We start from the raw sequence: 21,517 nt of genomic DNA, 5'->3' as shown, positions 1-21,517 counted from the left end.
AGGTGATCCGTCCACCTCAGCCTCCCAAAGTGCTGGTATTACAGGAGTGAGCCAATGCGCCCAGCCAACAGTGTTTTTCTTTAAGTTATAAAAGTAAAATATGTAAAGTATAATCCCACCACTTTGGGAGGCCAAAGCAGGATCACTTGAATCCAGGAGTTTGAGGCCAGCCTGAGCAACGTAGTAATGCCCCCTCCCCGCCCCCGACCATCTCTAAAAAAAAAAAAATTTAGTTAGCCAGAAAGGATGGCGTGCACCTATAGTCCCAGCTACTCAGGAGGCTGAAGTGGGAGGATCACTTGAGCCCCAGAGGTCGAGGCTGCAATAAGCCATGAGTATACTGTACTCCAGCCTTGGTGACACCAAAACTCTGTCTCAAAACAAAAACAAAGAGTTTAGACAGTGTTTCTCTTTAAGTTATGTAAGTAATATATGCACATGATACAAAATGAAAAGCAAGTGCCTCTCTCCCCCTAAACCCCTGCAGGGTTACTCCACAAGTATCCTCCCAGAAAGTTTTTGTGGATCTACCAACATATATATGTCTGTTCTATTTAAATTTAGGTAAATGGGATTATACTAAACATGCAGCTTGCTTTTTTTTTTTCTTAACTTACTATAAGTTGGAGATAATTCCTTTATCAGTACATGGATAGCTGCCTCGTCGCTTTTAACAGCTGTGTGACATTATCACAAATTATACCCCTGGCCTATTTAACATTCTTCCCTTTCTGGCCTCACAGGTGCGTGTTGCTGCAGCCAAGGCTGTAATCAGCATCCCTGCACCTATGTGGCCGGGCAGCACACCATGTTTGCATGGGACAAATCCCTGATACCAGCTTAAGCACCACCATGAATCCCTCCCCTCCTGGGGACTCCTGCAGAGCTTACAATAGAGCTCCAGGAGAGAGGACCCAGCTCGGGCATTTGCAGCAGCGTTTGTTAGAGTCTAAAGTCAGATCATGACTGAGTTTAAACCCCAGCTGCTCCCCTCACATCTCCCTCTGCCTCAGTTTTCTCATCCCTAAAATGGGGATGATCATAATGGTACTCACTTCATAGACCTGTACTGCGAATTATACAGACTAAAGCACTTTGGAATGGCTAGCTGCTTTCACCCTCCCTGTTACAGTATTGAGTTCCAACGTCTCCCTGTAGAATGCTGGCACTTTGTGGGCAGACTCTGGTTTTGTTCCTCTCTGCACATAACCCCAGAATGTGCTGGTTGCACAATAAATGGTCCCTTACATTTGTTACTAGGAGCAACCCCCACCCCAGCTTTGGCCCACCCCCCTCCTTCCAGCGTGTGCCCTCCTCATGGCCCCAGAGCTGGGGAGGAGAGATGCATCTCTCAGGATAATCTCCAGCAGCCAGGTGCTCCCCACCTCCACCCAGGTCAGCAATAAACACCAGAGTCCTTGGGTTGGGGGGCAGAGTGGCTCAGGAGCTCTCTAAGGGCCGGAGGTTTTGCCTTGGCCCTGACACCCCCACCCCCACCCCTCTAAGCCTGAGTCTCTTCAAACTCTGCTCCTCCTGGCCTGGCCAGGCCTCCTGGAGCGGGACGGGCGAGATGATAAGCGCTAGAGCTGAGAACGGGGCATCCAGACCTTGGAGTTCGGTCCTAGCTGCCCTGGCCAAAGTTTTGTTTGTCTAGTCCCAAGAGGCAGGCCCTTGGAGTCCAGGGAAGAGAGAAGGAACCACCTGGGCAGACAGACCCAAGCCAAGGGGCCAGGTGTCGCCAGCATCCCCAATCTCCAGTCTGGCTCTGGCCTGCATGGCAGCTGGAAGGGCCAGAGCTGGGTGGGTTCTGTCAATGCTTCTACGGGGTGTGTAGGGGGGTGGCAGGAGCCAAAAATGTTGGCCTTAGCTGCAGGGCAAATGCAGATAGGACCTCCATGGAGTGCCTGTTCCCAACCCAAGGGCACAGCAGAGCTAGGGGAGAGGCCTCAGGGTCCAGGAGGGAGAGGAGGTGTTCAGGCCCAGCTTCCCGGATAGTGTGACTAGAGACTAAAAGCGTCAAGGGAACAGGCCCACTTGGCCTGAGGATGAGGGCGCTGGAGGAGGGGAATGGGAGATTGGGTGCTTTTTCTTGATGGGGAGGGGCGACTTGAAGACGGCAATCCAGACCTAGATGACGTGTTTGGTCTGGGGTGGAGTGAGGACGCCAAGAGGGAAAGGACGGCGCCCTGAAGAGACCAGCTCAGGCGAAAACAGGGCTCTGCCCAGGCGGGGACGCAGCTGGGTGGAGGGCGGAGGCGGGAACCCAGGAAGCAGAGTGAGCAAAGGCTGCTTCCAGGCCCCGCCCCCCGGAGCCCGGCCCCGCCCCCCGGAGCCCGGCCCCGCCCCCCGGAGCCCGGCCCCGCCCCCCGGAGCCCGGCCCCGCCCCCCGGAGCCCGGCCCCGCCCCCGACCGCCCGCGCGCAGGTAGGGAAGAGGCGGAGCGCCGCCGCCCCGCCTCCGAGGAGCCACCGCCCAGCCGCTCGCAGGCGCCGCACGGAGCTGCGTCCCGGGGACTTGGGGCCGCAGGGAGGTGAGCGCGGGGCGACGAGCGGGGCAGGGCTCACGGCCGCCCAGCCGCAGGCGCCGGAAGGGTCCCGAGGTTGTGCCCGAGCCTGCCCTGGAGCGGTGGTGCGCGGCCAGGGAGGGTGCCCAGTGCCCGGTGCCCGCCCTGCGGAGCGCCTGGGTCCCACGTGGGCTCGGCTGGAGGCCCGGGCTGGCTCGGACGGCGCCGGCGGGGCCGCTGGACCCGGTCTGCTGGCCCCTGGGGCTCGGCTCGGACAGGACGCCTAAGGGGTCCCTGGGCGACGGGGCGCCAGATGTAGGGGCAAGACGATTGGGCAGAGGTTTAAACCTCCGGAGGAAGAGAGGAGACTGCGCAGGGCAGTCCCGCCTGCGTCCCAGAAGTGCCTGCAGTTCAGAGCCTTCTCTCCCCTCCACTTTCTCCCGGGTGAGCACCGGGCGGACCGGGGCCGAAGTTTGTTGATTGAGCCAGCCAAGGTGGAAACAGGTGCGGGGGTGGGGATGAGGGAGCCGGACTCACACAGCAGGGCTGGACCAGAGCTCAGAAATTGGACCCAGGAGTGCTGACTTCTGGATGGAGGGGCTGGGGAAGGTTGGCCCTGGGCTCGCCTTTTACCTATTTGGCCCCTCGGATGTTCCCCCAGGGCATTGGGATAGAGACGGATAAGTTCCCTAGGGTACAGACCCCGCCCCACTCCCACGCCAGGGCGCAAAGGAAGCCTAGGTTTTGGCCCTGCCCCATTCCATGAAAGATTAACGGAGGGGGCTCTAGGGTTGGAGCTACTGAGAGGGTGGCAGCGGGTGTGTCTGAGGAGCAGAAGGCGGGGGGGAGCTGACCCCACTTGGGGAGAGCTGCTGTCGCCTGGGCGGCTGGCATCAGGCCTCCTGTGTGTGCCATTTGCTGGTAAAATAATGAGACCAGCATCTGTCTTATTCGACCCTCACTGTCCGTAGGGCAGGGAGTGGAAAGGGAGGCATGTTTTAGAGCTGTGGTTCTCAACCAGGGGCGACTTTGCCTGCCATGGGATATTTGGCAATGTTGGAGTCATTTTGGGTGTCCCACACTTGGGAGGGGAAGTGAGTGTTGTTGTTACTGGCGGGTAGTGGGTAGAGGCCTGGGACGCTACCAGACATCTTCAGGGCACAGGACAGCCCGCATAAGGAGGAATTATCCAGCCCAAGGTGTTGGGCTGTGCTGAGGCTGAGAAACCCTGCGCAGCAGCTGGTTCATCAGGTTCCTTCTCAATGATGCTCCCTCACTGGGGAAACTACCTCAGTTTTCCCGAGTGGTTAGGGGAGGAACTTGGAATAAACCTGAATGAGATAAGGGGTAAGGCAGTGTGAGGGCACTTATTCTTCTCGCAAGAGTCCTCCTTTGGTGCCGTGAGCCACCGCCTTTCCCAATCTCCACTGGCCCTGCAGGAAGCTGGTCTGGGTGCTGTGGGGGAGAGGTCAAGAACAGAGGACCCCCTCGCAGCCTAGGCCTGGAATGCTTAACCCCAGGGCAGTCTCCCAGGAAGGCTGGGCCGAGGCAGCCCTTGAGCTTAAATATCCCTGGGTGGGGGGGCGGGCAGAGGGTGAGCTCTCTTCCCATAGATTTTCCCAAAGCTGGACTGCTGAGGCTGGCATGGTTGCCTGATACCATGTGACCTGCTGGAATTTTCCCTTCTGAACTCACACCTAACTCCTCCAATTATGTACACCTTTTGAAAGTGACATCCAAGGAGTATCAGGGCTCCTAATTCCTGGGGTCTCCCCAGGCTGCTTTTCTCCTGCAATAAAGAGGGCACCCTGGGTTAGCTGACGAGCCCTGGAGTGGGCCCAGCTGCTGATGGGGTGGGGGCACCCCTGCCCATGGTGTTAGCTGAGCAGAGGTGAGAGATGGGAGACATCAAAGCACAGGCCAGGTGGCCCCCCAGTAGGGATGACTCAGAGTTGTTTGTATTGGGCTGGAGGAATGTACTTCCAGTTTTCTGGCAACAAGGAGGGGTGGCTGGCACGGTGGGAGAAGATCGGATGAAGCAGCCACGTCCGTGCCCAGGAGTTGGGGCCGCCTTGCTGCCCTCCCTCCCCATTTTCTTGCAGTAGCCATTATACCTATCCTGTTCACTTCTGGACCCAGCCTTCTTGCCTGGGAACCCTGGTGGAGGTTTCGAGCTTGGGTTCTTTTTGTTGGTGTTGGTGGGTTTTGTTTTTTTTGTTTTGTTTTGTTTTTGTTTTTGTTTTTTTGGTCTCTTGACTGTAAAAGGCCGAAGTGAAACTCCCACCTTTTCATTTGCACAAAAAACAAAAGTGGCCTCCATTGCTGTGAGCTTCTCAAGGGACAGGGCCGAGCACCCAGGCTTGTACAACGTTGTTCAGGAAGTCGGCAGTGAAGCTCGGGTGTGAACCCAGTTGCCCACCCTCAGGCCCCGCCCAAGAGCCCCACAAACAAACCCTCAGTGACTCCTACCTGTCTATACCTGGTGTAACCACACACACACACACAGACACACACGCACACACAGACACACACACACAGACACAGATACACAGACACAGATACACACAAACACACAAGACACACACAGACTCACACAGACACACACACACACACACACAGACACTCACTCTCTTTCTTTCCAGCCCAGGAGGGGGACTTTTGTTCCTATAAGAGGAGGAATAAATCACACTACAAATGCTTTGGGTGACGCACTTGAGGCCCGAGTCGTGCTCTGGGGTCAGTGGTGCTGTTTTTCCCGTGGATTCTCTGGATACTGTGGTGGCCTCTCCGTCCTCCTTGCTGCGTAAACTCTGCCCCAGACAAGGTGACAGATGACAGCAGAAGTCAAGGAGCCTTGCACGCCTGCCCGTGAGTGTCCGAGTGGCATGGCTCAGCTGCCTGGTGCTTCCCTTTGGGCCTGGCCCCCGCCTGCCGCTGGCACAGCACAGGGAAGACGTGTGCCCTCCTGGCTGCCTCTCCCCCTCCACACTCTCCTCAGATCTCTGTGCCTCGCACTCTGGAGCACGCCTCGGCGCTGCCCTGTCTGCCCCGTCTGCCCCAGGGGGTTTCCAGAGTGAGCTCAGGCATCTGCACCGGCTGCGCTGGCTGTCGGAAGCGGCTCCCAGTTTCCTATCCAGCTGAGCCAGGCTGGGGGAGGAGTGGCGGGGACGTCTGCGCTTGCCCAAGTACAGGCTGACCTCGGCGGTGGTGGTGGCTAGGCAGGGACAGCTCTCAGGGCACCGGCGGCTTCACAGGGAAACCAAGCCTGCCCGGAACGTCGTTTTGCCTCCCAGGAGACCTGGATGGGTGTAAAGAAAAACACATCTTCGGGGAAGTACAAAGCGCCACCGTGTCCACGGCCCCTCCTTCCGCAAATGTATCCAGGCGCCCAGCTGGGAGTTGTTTGTGGTCCAAAAGCTACTGGAAGGCAGTTCCAGCCCCAGTGCGCGGCTCCTCCGGGAAAGTGGTTTCAGCCAAGTGGGCAGCGCAGGAGGTGGGCCAGAGACACTGTTTGGGGTGTGAGGGGAACCTTGTGACCAGCAGAAAAGGATGGAGGAGGATTCCGAACTTCAGGAGCTGGGCCAAGGTCCAGGGGCTGCCGGGCACAGTCGTCCATGTGTGTGCTCAGTAGGATGAGTTCACATAACTAGTCTGTGCCTCAGTTTCCCCAGCTGCACAGTGGGGTCACTAATAGTAATCTACCTGGAGGGTTGTGTGAGGCGAGGACTCCCGTGGTGAAGGTGTGCAGCCTTCAGTGCAGTGCCCGGGGAAGGTGTGCAGCCTTCAGTGCAGTGCCCGGGGAAGGTGTGCAGCCTTCAGTGCAGTGCCCGGGGAAGGTGTGCAGCCTTCAGTGCAGTGCCCGGGGAAGGTGTGCAGCCTTCAGTGCAGTGCCCGGGGAAGGTGTGCAGCCTTCAGTGCAGTGCCCGGGGAAGGTGTGCAGCCTTCAGTGCAGTGCCCGGGGAAGGTGTGCAGCCTTCAGTGCAGTGCCCGGGGAAGGTGTGCAGCCTTCAGTGCAGTGCCCGGGGAAGGTGTGCAGCCTTCAGTGCAGTGCCCGGGGAAGGTGTGCAGCCTTCAGTGCAGTGCCCGGGGAAGGTGTGCAGCCTTCAGTGCAGTGCCCGGGGAAGGTGTGCAGCCTTCAGTGCAGTGCCCGGGGAAGGTGTGCAGCCTTCAGTGCAGTGCCCGGGGAAGGTGTGCAGCCTTCAGTGCAGTGCCCGGCCATGGCAGGAGCAGTGAGGGGAGCCATTGTGATAATGGTGTTAGCGTGGCTTCAGGTAGGGGCGTGGCTGCCGCCCATGGCACAGACTTGGGAGATGGCCGAGGCCCTGCCTCGTTGGCTGTCAAGGACTAAACGGGAACACGCATATGGAGCAGTGGCACTGTTGTTATTGTTATTCTGTAGGAGTGGCTGTGTCTGGGGTAGGGGGACCTCAGTGCCTTGGTGGCCAAGGGAAGTGAGGGTGGGTTTCCATCTGGGCATGAACTGCTGACCTCTGCCCAGGGGTTTTCCTGAACTGCCAGTATGTGTGTGTCACTGACGGTGGGGTGGGGGGTAGGTCATGGAGTTGGTGCCCCTCAGCTGTGCTTTCCCTGGTGTAGGTTCCTGGGGCTGGGAGCAGGGTAAAGCTGCCTCAAGTCTTGGTTTTCTCCTCTGCCTCCCCCGTGTGGCCCCCAACCCTGTGCCAGCAGGTGGTGCAGGGATGGCTTCCTGCCCCAGTCTCTGGCAAGAAACCCTTTTCCCTCTCCCCGTGGGTCTCCCCAGGTTGTCAGCTCCATGTAGCCATAAGAAGATCTGGGGCCGGGCGCGGTGGCTCACGCCTGTAATCCCAGCACTTTGGGAGGCTGAAGCAGGTGGTCACAAGGTCAGGAGATCAGGACCGTTCTGGCTAACACAATGAAACCCCGTCTCTACTAAAAATACAAAAAAATTAGCCAGGTGTGGTGTCATGCACCTGTAGTCCCAGCTACTCTGGAGGCTGAGGCAGGAGAATCGCTTGAACCCAGAAGGCGGAGCTTGCAGTGAGCCGAGATCACACCACTGCACTCCAGCCTGGGCAGCAGAGCGAGACTCTGTCTCAAAAAAAAAAAGAAAAAAAAGATCTGGAAGAGGAGGGTTGAGGATCTGCTGTGGGGTTTGGAGTGGGAACAGGACTTTGAACCCTGGCCTAAGCCCCTTTGACCTTGCCAGCCTGTGAGGATGATGACAGCCGCCTCCCACCCTCAGCCTCAACTAAATGAGATCATGTTTGTAAAAATCCTTTGCAAGCCGAGCAGTGCTGCCCAGGCAGTTAGGTGCTGTCCCTTCTTCATGAATCAAAGGCCTTTGCACGCGGGACTCACTCCAGCACCCCAAACACTCAGAGTCCTCACCCGTTCTTTTTCCCCTGCCCCTCACCAGTTCCAGGGTGGCAGGAGGCTGCAGAGTGTGGAGGTTAAGAGCGCGGGACCCTGGCTGGGGTTGTAGCCCCACCACTCCCTAACTGTGGGACCTTGGACAGGTGACTTCATCTCTCTGAGCCTCAGTTTCCCCACCTGTCGAATAGAGATCTGTCCCCTATGGGGCTCATGGCTTAGATAGAGACTAAGTGAGCGATGGTGGCAGAGCTCAGCCAGGAATAAAAGAAACTTCCAACTGGGCGTTGGGTGTGTGCCAGGCACTGTACATTCATATCTGCTGTCATCTTCCCTGGCTCCGTCCGTGGTGGGGCGTCACCCCATCTCACAGCAGAGGAGGCAGGCTCTGCAGCACCCACTTGCCCAAAGTCTCCCAGCAGGTAGGTGGCCCAGTCAGGTTTGAGTCCTATCTCTGGCCCCTTATCCCTCCTCATTCCTCAGCAAGAGAGCTCCACGCTGCCCCAAAGCAAGGTGCGGGCCATGAGCAGGTGGCTTTGCAGGCCTGCTTGGGACGAGCAACCTGGTGGGCTGGTGTCCAAGTGTCCTGAAACCCTGGCAGCCACTGGGGCTAGGGCCAGCCTCTTCCCTGGGAAGCAGGGAGCCCCAGGGCAAAGTTCTGGGAAATCAGGTTTATTAGTTCCTTAATGACTGTTTACAAGCTCAGAAGTGTCTGCCTGGCATTTTCCCTCCCTGCCGAGGGGCTCCATGCAGCCAGAGGCAGAACTGGGCCTCCAGAAGCGCTCTGAGTGTGTCAAGGTGAGGGCCCAGGGACGCCGTCAGCTCCCTGGGCTCTGCATGCTCACACCCAGCCAGTCCAGGCCTATTTCTGGCTGCGTGACACTGGGCAAGGTGCTTACCTCTCTGTACAATAGGTGAGACCTTGTACCTCAGCTGAGCTGTTCCTGGAGTGAGCCCTCGTTCATGGTGACAAAGTCACATAGATCTTAGACCCTGGGAGGATACTAGCATCTTATGCATACACAAACTGAGGCTCAGAGATGTTAAGTGGCTTGCCCAAGATCGCACAGCAGTTAGAGATGGGCCTATAACCCTGTCTTCTGCCATCGGGCCAGATTTTCACTGTCTGGAGGCAGGTGGAAATCGGGTGGGCTCCTACTTTGTAAGCACAGGACAGAGCCATCTGTGTACATGGGACAGTCACAAATGGAAATGGCCTGGTCACACCTTAGTGTCAAGGAGCCTCCAGCAGGAGTGAAACAGACCTCTCACACAGACCCCAGGCTGCATCTCATCCTGCCCCAACCGCTGGGCTTGTGCTGGACCGCCACTGCTTCCAAGGACCCTTGAAAACCCGGCTGCCAGGACGCAGAGAGGCAGACTTTCATGAACGTTTGCAGCAAAGGGCAGTTCCCACCGAGCCTGTGTTGCTGTGGCATCGTGTGGTGCACACCCCACCCCAGAAACCCTCCAGTGTCCTGGTGTCTGACCCCAAATGGACAGGGCCTTTTGGGCCCCCGGGGCCACTTCTGACTCCTCACAATGATGCTGAGGGAGCAGGAGAACTGGGGTGTGGCTGCTGTGCGTGCCCCCTTCCCCTCATTGCCCCAAAGCCTGCAGTCCAGCCCCAGGCTCGGGAGCTGCTGCCTCTTGCCTAGGATGTGGAAGGCACCTGCATCCCTGCCCAGCGGCTGCCACTTGCATCCCTGCCCAGCTGCTGCCACTTGCCTGCCTCCACCAGCAGCTTTGTTTTGTTTTGTTTGTGTGTTTTTTGAGATGGAGTCTTGCTTTGTCACCCAGGCTGGAGTGCAGTGGCGTGATCTCGGCTGACTTCAACCTCTGCCTCCCAGGTTCAAGCGATTCTCCTGCCTCAGCCTCCTGAGTAGATGGGATTACAGGCACCCGCCACCACGCCTGGCTAATTTTTGTATTTTTAGTAGAGATGGGGTTTCACCATGTCGGCCAGGCTAGTCTGGAACTCCTGACCTCAGGTGATCCACCCACCTCAGCCTCCCAAAGTGCTGGGATTACAGGTGTGAGCCACTGTGCCCAGCCTCCACCAGCAGCTTTTGAAATCCAGAAATTTCCAGGGGAGGGCACGTGGTGGGTGGGGCCCAGCGCTGTGTCCAGCTCAAGAGGCCTGGCTGCACTGCCACCTCCTTTGATGCCCATCCCTGTATCTTGCCAGCAGCTGCTGCACCTTGGGCTTCGGGGATGCAGGACTCCAGCACTCCCAGCTCAGCCTGCTTCCTGGACCAGGAACCCCAGCAGAGGAGGGGGCATTTGTATCTCTCCCATCCCTGCTGGCAACTGGTCCTGAGAAAGCCCAGATGGTTGGTGCAGAGGGGGTGTCAGGGGCTGCACCACCCTAAGAACATGACATGTCACCCCCCAGCCCCCCGCAACACACACACGCAGGTTCACACTTCACACCCTGATCTTGGCGGCTCCCTGGAGCGCAGCGCCCGCTTCCCGTGTCTGTGGTTGGCTTATGACGCCCCAGCCACTCTAACCGGGTTAAGGGGAGCCGAGAGCCTGGGGCCTGATAGGAAAAAGCCCAGAGAAGTCAGGGGATGGTCAAGCCCCTGAACCTGCCCCTGGGGGTTCTTGATCTTCTGAACTGAGTTTGAGGCAAGCCCTGGAGGGGCGAGGAGGAGAAAGAAACAGCTCTCTGGGCCAGGACCCGCTGTTCGTGGGATGTCTGGGGAGGTGTGTGAACCCACAGGCCGTTTTGTTTCTCTCTATCAGCGGCTGTGGGCTGCAGCGTGTACCGCTGTGGGTTGAGATCGTGTCTGCGCCCACTTGCCACCAGCTCGGCCTCTGGGGAGGTGGTGCTGAGAGGGAGGGAGAGCGGCTCCTGTTTGGCTCCTGGAGACAGACAGCTGGGTGTCCCACCCTCAGAGTCCCCAGCCCCCTCTCCCCTCTGCTAACTCTGCCGGTGGAGCTCACGCCGCAGCTCATGCCACCACTGCCCTCCTGTTTTGCCTTTCATGACTCTCCCCAAATCCTGCCCCCAGGCCCCCGGCCAGCCTTCTTGCCACTTTCCTGCCCTTTATTCTTGTCCCTTCTACCCCTTGCCCGGGCAAGGAAGTGTGCAGGGCAGTGTCACTGGCTACGTGAGGCCCAGCTTGGGGATGTATGGGGAGGTGTGAGGACAGCTGTGCCGTGAGCTGTCCTTCCAGGCCTCTGGGGCTGGAGAAACCCCGGGGTCAGGAGAACCACGGGTTTTGCTGGGGATTGCACAGTGGGTGAGGCCCAGCTTCCTCTTTGCAGCTTTCTAAAAATGCCCTGGTTCCCAGCAGGCCCACAGGCAGGGAAAATGAGTTTCAGTTTCTGTGGCAGGGAAGCTGGGGAGAGAAGCAGTTTCCTCGTCCCCAGGCCTCACCCTGGCATCCTGTGATTCAGCCGGGAAGACGTGGCCCCAAGCCTCCCCCCGCTGCCCACTCCCAGGGACACCAGGTGACTCGCCTCGGCCACCCGCGGCTCCGGAGCCAGGCTGGAAGCAGCTTCCGGTCCAGGGGGTGCTTTCCCCACATCCTCTCTTCAGGTGGCTTGAGCCCCCTAAACTTCCTGGTCATATCCAGTGGCTAATAATGGTCTCCCTCTTTCCTGTCTGGAGGGGAGGGGGCTGCTTACTTCTTATCCAAGGGCCTGTCCCACCCCTCTGTCCCCATTTCTGGCCCCTCGAAGGCTCAGCCCTTGCATCAAACCTCTGCCTGTTTCCTTCTGGGCTGCACCTGCCACGCTCTCCCTGCCCTGCCCCATAAAGCCCATAGAGCCCAGGGCTTGTGGGGACTGCACCCTTCATTAGCAAGACTCGGAGCCTCTAGAAACCCACTGGGGGTGGGGAGTGCAGGGAGACTGGTGGCACCAGGTGGAGAGAGAGAGGGAACTGCATCTGGGGGAGTTGGGAGGGGCAGTAGGCTGGGCCCGCGTGGAGGAGTGTGGCTTGTACAATCCGAATGGTGGGGGGACCCTTGTAGCCTGCCTGGGCTGGCTGGTAGAGCTCTGTTGGGGACCTCCCTGGGGGTGGCCTTGCTTACCCAGCTGTGCAGGACAGGCTTGGTTGGGAGTGCCCGGCCCCACCCTTTGTGGGGAAACCAGATTCTCTGGGCAGCAGTGGTAAATGGTGTCTGAGTCTGCGATTCGTTGGATGTGTCTGAGGTCCGCTGCTGCTAGCTGGGTTATGCTATCTCCAAAGCTATCTGCAGTGGGGGAGGCCCTGAGCCTGGGCAGGGGAGGGTGCAGAGGCCTCAACCCATGGGACCTGGGGGTGATCTGAACTCTGCACTTCACTTTTTCTCAGGATTTCCCCCACCCCACCCTAAAGGAGGAGGAAATAGAGTCTGTTCCACCCTAAGCCCCAGTCTCTCTCCCCAGGTCCCTTTGGCATCTCCCAGCTGGGCTGGGGCGGAAGGCCCTTCTCTGGGGTTGGCCACAGTGAGGCAAGGATCTGGCTGGGCAGGTGGCAGTGTTTCGCCTGTGGGCTGGGTGTGGAGGCGGGCCTGGGGGTCTTAGAGCGGCGGATGTGACTGCGGGCCAGGAGGAAGCCTGGTCCCAGGATGTCACCATTTCCCCTGCAGTGAGCAAGCATTTCTAGGGCTCGGAGATAAGTGCTGGGTGGGGCAGCTCCAGCTCTCCAGCACTTTTTTCTGTCTGGTTCCTGCCATCTGGACTTGAGCCATGCTGAAGGCCAGAGTAGGTCTGACAGTCCCCACTCCTTTCCCTGCTAAGTCCCAAGGAAGGGGCTGGGCTTTTGCACCCCCACCCCAACTTCTGCACGAGTTGGAGGCAGTTGATCTCAATGGTGGAAAGTGGCTGGTGCAAAGTCATGTTTTCATAATCCATGTTTAGGCTTCATGGGTGTCAAAGCTGGGCCGTAACCTTGTCCCATTCCCTCAGAGAAGGGAACTGAGGCCAGAGGATGGAGCTGCTCTCAGGCCGCTGCCCAGGCCTCTTGTGCTCTGTGGTTCAGGCGGCACTCTCGATGCCAGGCTCCTGCCCAGGAAGACATGCCCACCCGCCCTGGCCCTGTCTCTGCTGTCTGGTGTCAGGCCACCTCTCTTCAGGACCCTCCCCCCGCCCTACTGATTGCCCTGGGGCTGACCAGGCTCTCCTCTCCCTCAGTGTTGGGTTTTGGGAGCCTCTCTCATCAGGAGGTTGGCACAGATGCCAGCCATGCAGCGGATCCTGGGCAGGAGTCTCAGCTGGGATGGCCTGGCCTTGAGACAGGGAGGCTGGCTGGGCAGAACCCTAGAACCAAAAGTGGTGCCTGTGGTAGGCTAGGGAGCTAGGTGGGGAGTCCAGTGGGGAGGTCCACTGGACACTCATCCTGGCACAGCATGCAGCATCCTCCATCCTGGCCCTGCCGTGGGCGCGGAGCCAGCAGGGCAGGAGCTCTCAGTGGAGCCCTCCAAAGGGGGCTGCTTCCTGGACCAGCTGCAGGATGGGGGAGACCACTTCTGTCCAGGGCTGACATGGACTGACACCACCCCCAGCCCCACCCTCTCACTAGCTTCCCATTCAGTTAGCCGTTGATGAGGGCTCACTGGGTGCAGGATCCTGGGCTGCCTGGGGTTGGGTAGGAGACTCCTACACGTAGGTAAATCCACGAAATGCTGGAGAGAGCAGGCAGTAAAATGGTTGATTCTCTCTGGAGGTGACATTTTACTTTCCTAGTAGGGCTTGGCCAGGCAGGCAAGGTGGAGCCTGATGTGCCAGGCGCAGCGCTTCACATGAGACGAAGTGAGAGCTTGGGGATGGCACAGGGATGTGGTTTGTCTGGTGAGGGTGTGGCAAGGAGGGCAGGCCTGAAGGGACCTCCAGGGAGGTGTGATCAGATCTGGGTTCCAGGAAGATCCTACCTGCTTGGCGACCTTAACTGAGCTGGAGTCTGGAGGCCCCACCCTTGCAACCGGCTGCTTCCGCTGCTTGCCTCCCATCCCCCAGTGCCAGTTCCCCAGGGCAGTGCCCTCCCCATGCCCTCTTGGTGTACCCTGGTCCCAAAGGAGGCCAAGCTATGAACTTTTCTTGCAGAGGTCCCAGGTGAGGCTGTTGTCTTGGAGCTGTCCCCAGAGCAGGCTCAGGACGAGGGGACCTAGCCACAGCTTCAACCGAGTGGGGTCCCAGTGTGGCTGCCAGGGCTCCTTGGCACCAACCCAGCCCAGTGGGTTGATCTCTGAGGACCTCGTCATACTCGGCCTGGCAGTCTGCCCTGGGGGGTGGGGTCAGGACTCCCCAGCACTTCGGGATGGAAGGAGGTAAAGCCAGCGCTGCTGGACTAGCCTTAAAGAAGCGGGAGACATCCTAGCTCCGCCTCAAGATTTCTCCTCTGCACCCAGCATTCTGCTCCCCAAATGTCCCAAATATGCAGGGGGTCAAGGAACATTGCTCAGTGGAATCAATGGGGAGCGTGGGCTACTCCCCAGCCTCTGGTTTGCCCCATAGCAGCCCCTTAGGCACCTCTGGGGACCCCCAGGCCTCTGAGGAGCTTGGTTTGGAAAGCGCTGGAATGCTGGACCATGTTCCCTCTCTGGCTCCCTGAGAAGGGGGTCTTCTAGCCCCAGTCTTAGGGCAAGAGGGAGCCCGTCCCCTAGGAGCCCCCAGGCCCTGGAGCCAGACATCGGGCGTCCTAGCTACACCCTTTCCTGGCTATGTGAGCTTGGGCAAGTTACTGAACCCCTCTGAGCCACCGTTCACCATCTACAGAATGGAAGAGACGCTAACGTCACCCTGGAAGGTGTTTTGAAGGGTAATGTGTGTAAAGGGCCAAACAAGGCCCGGCACAGTTAAGGACTTAATCCTGCCTGGCCTCGGGAGGGCTTCCAGCATCTTGGGGTTCCCCTCAAAGGAGGGCCTGGGCAGGACTTCTTAAACAGGCGGCTGGGCGCGGTGGCTCACACCTGTAATCCCAGCACTTTGGGAGGCCGAGGCAGGCAGATCACGAGGTCAGGGGATCGAGACCGTCCTGGCTAACATGGTGAAACCCCATCTCTACTAAAAATACAAAAAATTAGCCGGGCGTGGTGGCGGGCGCCTGTAGTCCCAGCTCCTCTGGAGGCTGAGGCAGGAGAATGGCGTGAACCCGGGAGGCGGTGCTTGAAGTGAGCTGAGATCGCGCCACTGCACTCCAGCCTGGGCGACAGAGCAAGACTCCATCTCAAAAAACAAAACAAAACAAAAAAACAGGAATGCCCCTAGGTTTCGTGCTTTAAAATGGTTGATTTTATGTTGTGTGGCTTTTAAGTTCAATAAATTACCGATCAAAGCAACAAAACACTTCCAGATCGTTTGAACTTTGCCTTAAGTATCAGAAGGCAGCTAGTAATTCCTGGACTTTGAATGTTAAATATGTGGGGTTCGTTCTTTTGTTTTGTTTTGTTTTGTTTCGAGACGGAGTCTTGCTCTGTCACCCAGGCTGGAGTGCAGTGGCGCGATCTCAGCTCACTGCAACCTCTACTTCCCAGGTTCAAGTAATTCTCCTGCCTCAGCCTCCTGAGTAGCTGGGATTACAGGCATGTGCCACCACACCCGGCTAATTATTTTGTTGTTTTTGGTTTTGGTTTTGGTTTTGAGAGAGAGTCTCGCACTGTCGTCTGGGCTAGAGTGTAATGGCGCGATCTCGGCTCACTGCAACCTCCGCCTCCCATGTTTAAGTGATTCTCCTGCCTCAGCCTCCTGAGTAGCTGGGATTACAGGCGCCTGCCACCATACCCGGCTACTTTTTTGTATTTTTAGTAGAGATGGGGTTTCACTATGTTGGCCAGACTGGTCTCGAACTCCTGACCTCGTGATCCACCCTCCTCCACCTCTCAAAGTGCTGGGATTACAGGCGTGAGCCACTGCACCCAGCCCCGGCTAATTTTTGTATTCTTAGTAGAGACGGGGTTTCACTATGTTGGCCAGGCTGGTCTCGAACTCGACCTCATGATTCCCCCACCTTGGCCTCCCAAAGTGCTGGGATTACAGGAGTGAGCCCCTGCACCCGGCCCAAAAATACGTGGTTTTGTTTGTTTTTTGAGACAGAGTCTCCCTCTGTCGCCCAGGCTGGAGTGTAATGGCACAGTCTCGGCTCACTGCAACCTCCGCCTCCCAGGTTCAAGCAATTCTCCTGCGTCAACCTCCCAAGTAGCTGGGACTAAAGGCGTGCACCACCATGCCCAGCTAATTTTTGTATTTTTAGTAGAGATGGGTTTTTACCATGTTGGCCAGGCTGATCTCGAACTCCTGACTTCAGGTGATCCACCTGCCTCAGCCTCCCAAAGTGCTGGGATTACAGGTGTGAGCTACTGCACCTGGCCAAAAGTTAAATGTTTCTGTACTGTTCAAGTAATATTGAGAAAAATAACAGGGCCTATCTTGACTTTAATGTCCTGCTCCATTCAGGTTCCCAGACCAGAGGACTGTTGTTAGATGATTGGCTGTAAACACCCTGAGGCCAGTGCCCCTCGCTGCTTGGCACTCGGAGATGCCTGATTAGCACCTTTAATCCCTTACCAGTGAGGCAGGTGGAATTGGCCCCATTTTACAGATGGGGAGACTGAGGTGAGGAAGGTTAAAGCACTCGGTGGTGGGCATGGCCCCTGGAGCCGACCCTCCTTTCTTCCAGCTGTGAGTACTCAGGAAGCTGCACTGTGTGGCCTGGAGCCGTCTATCTGTCCTTCCAGCCACCTCTCTGTCCAACCACCCTTCCACAGACTGAGGCTTGACGCCGGAGCATCTGTACAGAACAAGGAGAATACAAGAACATGCTCTAAAGCCCTTCACAGCAAGACCCAGGAAGCTGTGGGCAAACTCAGACTCGAAGGTAGGAAGCTGGGCGGCCGGGTGGCTGGACCCAGGGCACTGGCTGCTGTGCCCACGTCCAGATACCTCCTGCGGGGCCTGCGCGCTCTGTCTGAACACGGTGGACAGTGAATGAAGAAAGTCAATTCAGGGATCGAGAGGGAGGAATAAGGGCAGGGAAGGGATGGGCGCGGTGGCTCACGCCTGTAATCCCAGCATTTTGGGAGGCCGAGGTGAGTGGATCACCTGAGGTCAGGAGTTCGAGACTGGCCTGGCCAACATGGCAAACCCCCATCTCTACTAAAAATACAAAAAAATTAGCTGGGCATGGTGGTGTGCGCCTGTAGTCCCAGCTACTTGGGAGGCTGAGGCAGGAGAGTCGCTCGAACCTGGGAGGCAGAGGTTGCAGTGAGCCAAGATCATGCCACTGCACTCCAGCCTGGGCTGCAGAGTGAGACTCCATCACACACACACACGCAAAAATTGCCAGGCATGCTGGCTCACGCCTGTAATCCAGACACTTTGGGAGGCCAAGGTGGGTGGAGGTCAGGAGTTTGAGACCAGCCTGACGAACATGGAGAAACCCAGTCTCTACTAAAAAATACAAAATTAGCTGGGCATGGTGGTGCATGCCTGTAATCCCAGCTACTCGGGAGGCTGAGGCAGGAGAATTGCTTGAACCGAGGAGGCGGAGGCTGCGGTGAGCTGAGATCGTGCCATTGCACTCCAGCCTGGGCAACAAGAACGAAACTCCGTCTCAAAAAAAAAAAAAAAAAAAAAAAAACAAGAAGACAGGAAGCGAGGTGGGACCGGCACTGCTCAAGGTGGGGCAGGAGGACACTTGAACCGCAACCAGGAGGCTGAGAAGAGCCAGCCCCTCCTCTGTGTGATGGTCTGGGACAAAGTGACTGGCTCGGACGGAGGCCCAACATTATGGAGCACCTGCTTCATTGAGAGCGAATTCACACACCAGTCGATTCACCCATTTAAAGTGCACCATCAGTGTTTTTATTATTTATTTATTTATTTATTTATATTTTGAGACAGGGTCTCACTCTGTCACCCAGGCTGGAGTGCAGTGGCGCGATCACGGCTCACTGCAGCCTTGACCTTCCTAGCTCAAGCCATCCTTCTGTCTCAGCCTCCTGAGTAACTGGGACTATACGCACGCACCACCATATCTGGCTAATTTTTAAATTTTTTTTGTACAGATGGGATCTCACTATGTTGCTCAGGCTGGTCTTGAACTCCTGGGCTCAAGTGATCTTCCTGCCTCAATCTCTCAAATTGCTGGGATTACAGGCATGAACCACCGCTCCCAACCTTCAGTGATTTTGATATATTCACAGAGGCTGGGCACGGTGGCTCACACCTGTAATCTCAGCACTTTCTGAGAGGCCGAAGCAAACTTGAGGTCAGGAGTTCGAGACTAGCCTGGCCAACATGGTGAAACCCCATCTTTACTAAAGATGCAAACATTACCCAGGCATGGTGGCTTGTGCCTGTAGTCCCAGCTACTCGGGAGGCTGAGGCAGGAGTATCACTTGAACCTGGGAAGCGGAGGTTGGCAGTGAGCCAAAATCGGACCACTGCACTCTAGCCTGGGTGACAGAGCAAGACTCTGTCTCAAAAACTATATATATGTGTGTGTGTGTGTGTGTGTGTGTGTGTGTACATATATATACATATTCACAGAATTGTGCCACCATCACCACAGTTTTAGATTGCTTTCATCACCCCCTAAAGAAAGCTTGCACCCTTTAGCTGTCACCCCCCGCCCAGTCCCCACCTTCCCAGTCCTAAGAACCACTATCCTGCTTCTGTCTATAGATTTCCCTATTCTATTCTGGGCTTTCATATGAATGGACTCATGCAGAGGTGGCCATCATGACTGGCTCCTGTCCCTGGACACAATGTTTTCAAAGCTTGTCCATGTTGTAGCTTTGTTAGGACTTCCTTCCTTTTGTGGCTGAAGGATGCTCCATTGTGTGGCTCAACCACATTTTATATTTGTGCCTTCATCTGCTGACGGGCGCTTGTGCTGTTTTCCTGCCCGGCTCTGCAGAGCCGTGCTGCCGGGCATTTCCTGTCCAGGTTTCTGTGTGGACACAGTGCTTCAGTGTGTGAAGCCATCTGCTCATTTTTTGTTGTTGTTTGAGACGGAGTCTCACTCTGTCGCCCAGGCTGGAGTGCAGTGGCAAGATCTCTGCTCACTGTAACCGCCCCCATGTCCTGGGTTCAAGTGATTCTCCTGCCTCAGTCTCCCGAATAGCTGGGGCTACAGGTGCCCACCACCGCACCGGCTCTTTTTTTTTTTTTTTTTTGAGACAGTTTTGCTGTTGTTGCCCAGGCTGGAGTGCAATGGCGAGATTTCGGCTCACCACTAACTCCGCCTCCCAGGTTCAAGTGATTCTCCTGCCTCAGCCTCCCAAGTAGCTGGGATTACAGGGATGCGCCACCATGCCTGGCTAATGTTTTTTGTATTTTTAGTAGAGATAGGCTTTCTCCGTGTTGGTCAGGCTGGTCTCAAACTCCCGACCTCAGATGATCCACCCACCTCGGCCTCCCAAAGTGCTGGGATTACAGGCATGAGCCACCGCGCCCAGCCTAATTTTTGTATTTTTAGTAGAGATGGGGTTTCACCATGTTGGCCAGGCTGGTCTTGAACTCCTGGCCTTAGGTGATCCACTCACCTCAGCCTCCCAAAATGCTGAGATTACAGGCGTGAGCCACTGTGCCCGGTGACATCATCCACTCATTTGCTCCTCCAGATGCTTCTCTGGGGAGGAACCGTTACTCTCCCCCTTGTACAGGTCAGGACTTGGGTGATGAGCTGCCAGGTGACTCACCCGACAGCAAATGCAAGACCATGGGCCCAGTACGCGCTGCGGGCTCCATTGCTTTCGATCATGAACCCCACCCCCGGCAGAGCTTGGCGAGTTTGAGACAATGAGGGTCCCAGAAAGGCTGGGTCAGAGGTAAGCAAGGGCACAGGAAGAGATGAAGAGAGGGCCTGGAAGTCCCAGTGAGACGCTTGGACTTTGGGTGAGAACAGGAAATCCTGGGAGAGAGTTGAGCAGGGACGCGACAGGTGTGATCTGTGCTTTTGGGAGGTGACCCCAGCTGCGGTGCAGAGAATGATCAGTCTCAGGGGACTTGAGGCAGCAGGTAGAGGAATTGAGAGAGTGGAGCGAGCCTCCAGGTGAGGAGATGGCGGAGGTGAGGTAGAGATGGAGGAGGAGGACGGGTTCAGATTCCACATGGCTGCTGTGTCGCCGACCCACGTATCCCACGCCTCAGCCCACACACGCCCTTGGCTGAAGGGCTCCCAGGGAGATGGATATGGAGTCCCTGGCTTCGTACAAGGAGGGGAAAAACAAAACTTGCCCAGGAACCTTGGGATGTGAAGGAGAGGAAACAGCTGGGGGGTTTATTTTTATTTTTATTTTATTTTTGAGACGAAGTTTCGCTCTTGTTGCCCAGGCTGGAGTGCAATGGTGCAATCTCAGCTCACTGCAACCTCTGCCTCCCGGGTTCAAGCAATTCTCCTACCTCAGCCTCCCGAGTAGCTGGGATTACAGGCATGTGCCACCACACCCAGCTAATTTTTTGTATTTTTAGTAGAGACAGGGTTTCTCCATGTTGGTCAGGCTGGTCTCGAACTCCCGACCTCAGGTGATCTGCCCACCTCGGCCTCCCAAAGTGCTGGGAGTACAGGCGTGAGCCACCACACCCAGCTAATTTTTTGTATTTTTAGTAGAGACAGGGTTTCTCCATGTTGGTCAGGCTGGTCTCGAACTCCCGACCTCAGGTGATCTGCCCACCTCAGCCTCCCAAAGTGCTGGGAGTACAGGCGTGAGCCACCACACCCAGCTAATTTTTTGTATTTTTAGTAGAGACAGGGTTTCTCCATGTTGGTCAGGCTGGTCTCGAACTCCCGACCTCAGGTGATCTGCCCACCTCGGCCTCCCAAAGTGCTGGGAGTACAGGCGTGAGCCACCACACCCAGCTAATTTTTTGTATTTTTAGTAGAGACAGGGTTTCTCCATGTTGGTCAGGCTGGTCTCGAACTCCCGACCTCAGGTGATCTGCCCACCGCGGCCTCCCAAAGTGCTGGGAGTACAGGCGTGAGCCACCACACCCAGCTAATTTTTTGTATTTTTAGTAGAGACAGGGTTTCTCCATGTTGGTCAGGCTGGTCTCGAACTCCCGACCTCAGGTGATCTGCCCACCTCGGCCTCCCAAAGTGCTGGGAGTACAGGCGTGAGCCACCGTGCCCGGCCACAGCTGGGGGTTTTAGCAAGAAGATGGTCATGGGGCAGAGCAAGAGATGAAACGAAGAGAATGAAACAAGCAGGGTGTTAATTCTAGTGGAGTCAGAGGGGAATTGGGGACTGGCGGCACGTGCACACGAAAGCCCCAGATGGGGTACTGGGCAACAGCCACTGAAATTCGGGATGTACTTACCCTTCAACCCAGCCATTCTGCTTCCAGAACTTGGTCTTGTAATACTTAAACAAGCACACGCGGTGTATGCAAGGGTGTTAGTTGCAACATCAGACCCGTGTCTCAAATTCCGGAAACATCCTAAATAACCAGCAATCTGGACTTAAGTAAATTTTGGTGCATTCCACTCTATGAAATCTTTGCATTCATCAAAAAAGACAAGAGGCCTAGGGCCAGGCGTGGTGGCTTACACCTGTAATCCCAGCACTTTGGGAGGCCGAGGCAGGTGGATCACCTGAGGTCAGGAGTTCAAGACCGGCCTGACCAACATGGAGAAACCCCATCTCTACCAAAAATACAAAATTAGCTGGGCGTGGTGGCACATGCCTGTAATCCGAGCTTCTCGGGAGGCTGAGGCAGGAGAATCACTTGAACC

At 56.7% G+C, this 21,517-nt stretch overlaps 1 protein-coding gene across 10 annotated transcripts in view; it reads left to right on the top strand.

Moving 5' to 3' along the window:
* Window positions 1-2,383: 2,383 nt before the first annotated feature.
* RHBDF2 (rhomboid 5 homolog 2) overlaps window positions 2,384-21,517 on the top strand; it is a 31,670-nt gene continuing 12,536 nt past the window's right edge. The window contains exons 1-2 of one of the 10 annotated variants that reach the window (XM_024235491.3): window positions 2,384-2,529; window positions 16,460-16,657. The gene's annotated coding sequence lies outside the window, so the exon portion shown is untranslated. Of the gene's footprint in view, window positions 3,007-3,042; window positions 5,371-5,400; window positions 5,996-15,307; window positions 16,396-16,459; window positions 16,658-18,964; window positions 19,614-21,517 lie in introns of those variants that run through there. The other 9 variants (XM_054535759.2, XM_063718989.1, XM_054535755.2 and 6 more) reach the window with 9 other exon arrangements.

Source organism: Pongo abelii, chromosome 19, assembly GCF_028885655.2.
Source record: "Pongo abelii isolate AG06213 chromosome 19, NHGRI_mPonAbe1-v2.0_pri, whole genome shotgun sequence".
Taxonomy (NCBI): Eukaryota; Metazoa; Chordata; class Mammalia; order Primates; family Hominidae; genus Pongo; species Pongo abelii.
Note: the sequence above shows the minus strand (reverse complement) of the source record. Positions and strands in the feature narration are given on the sequence as shown.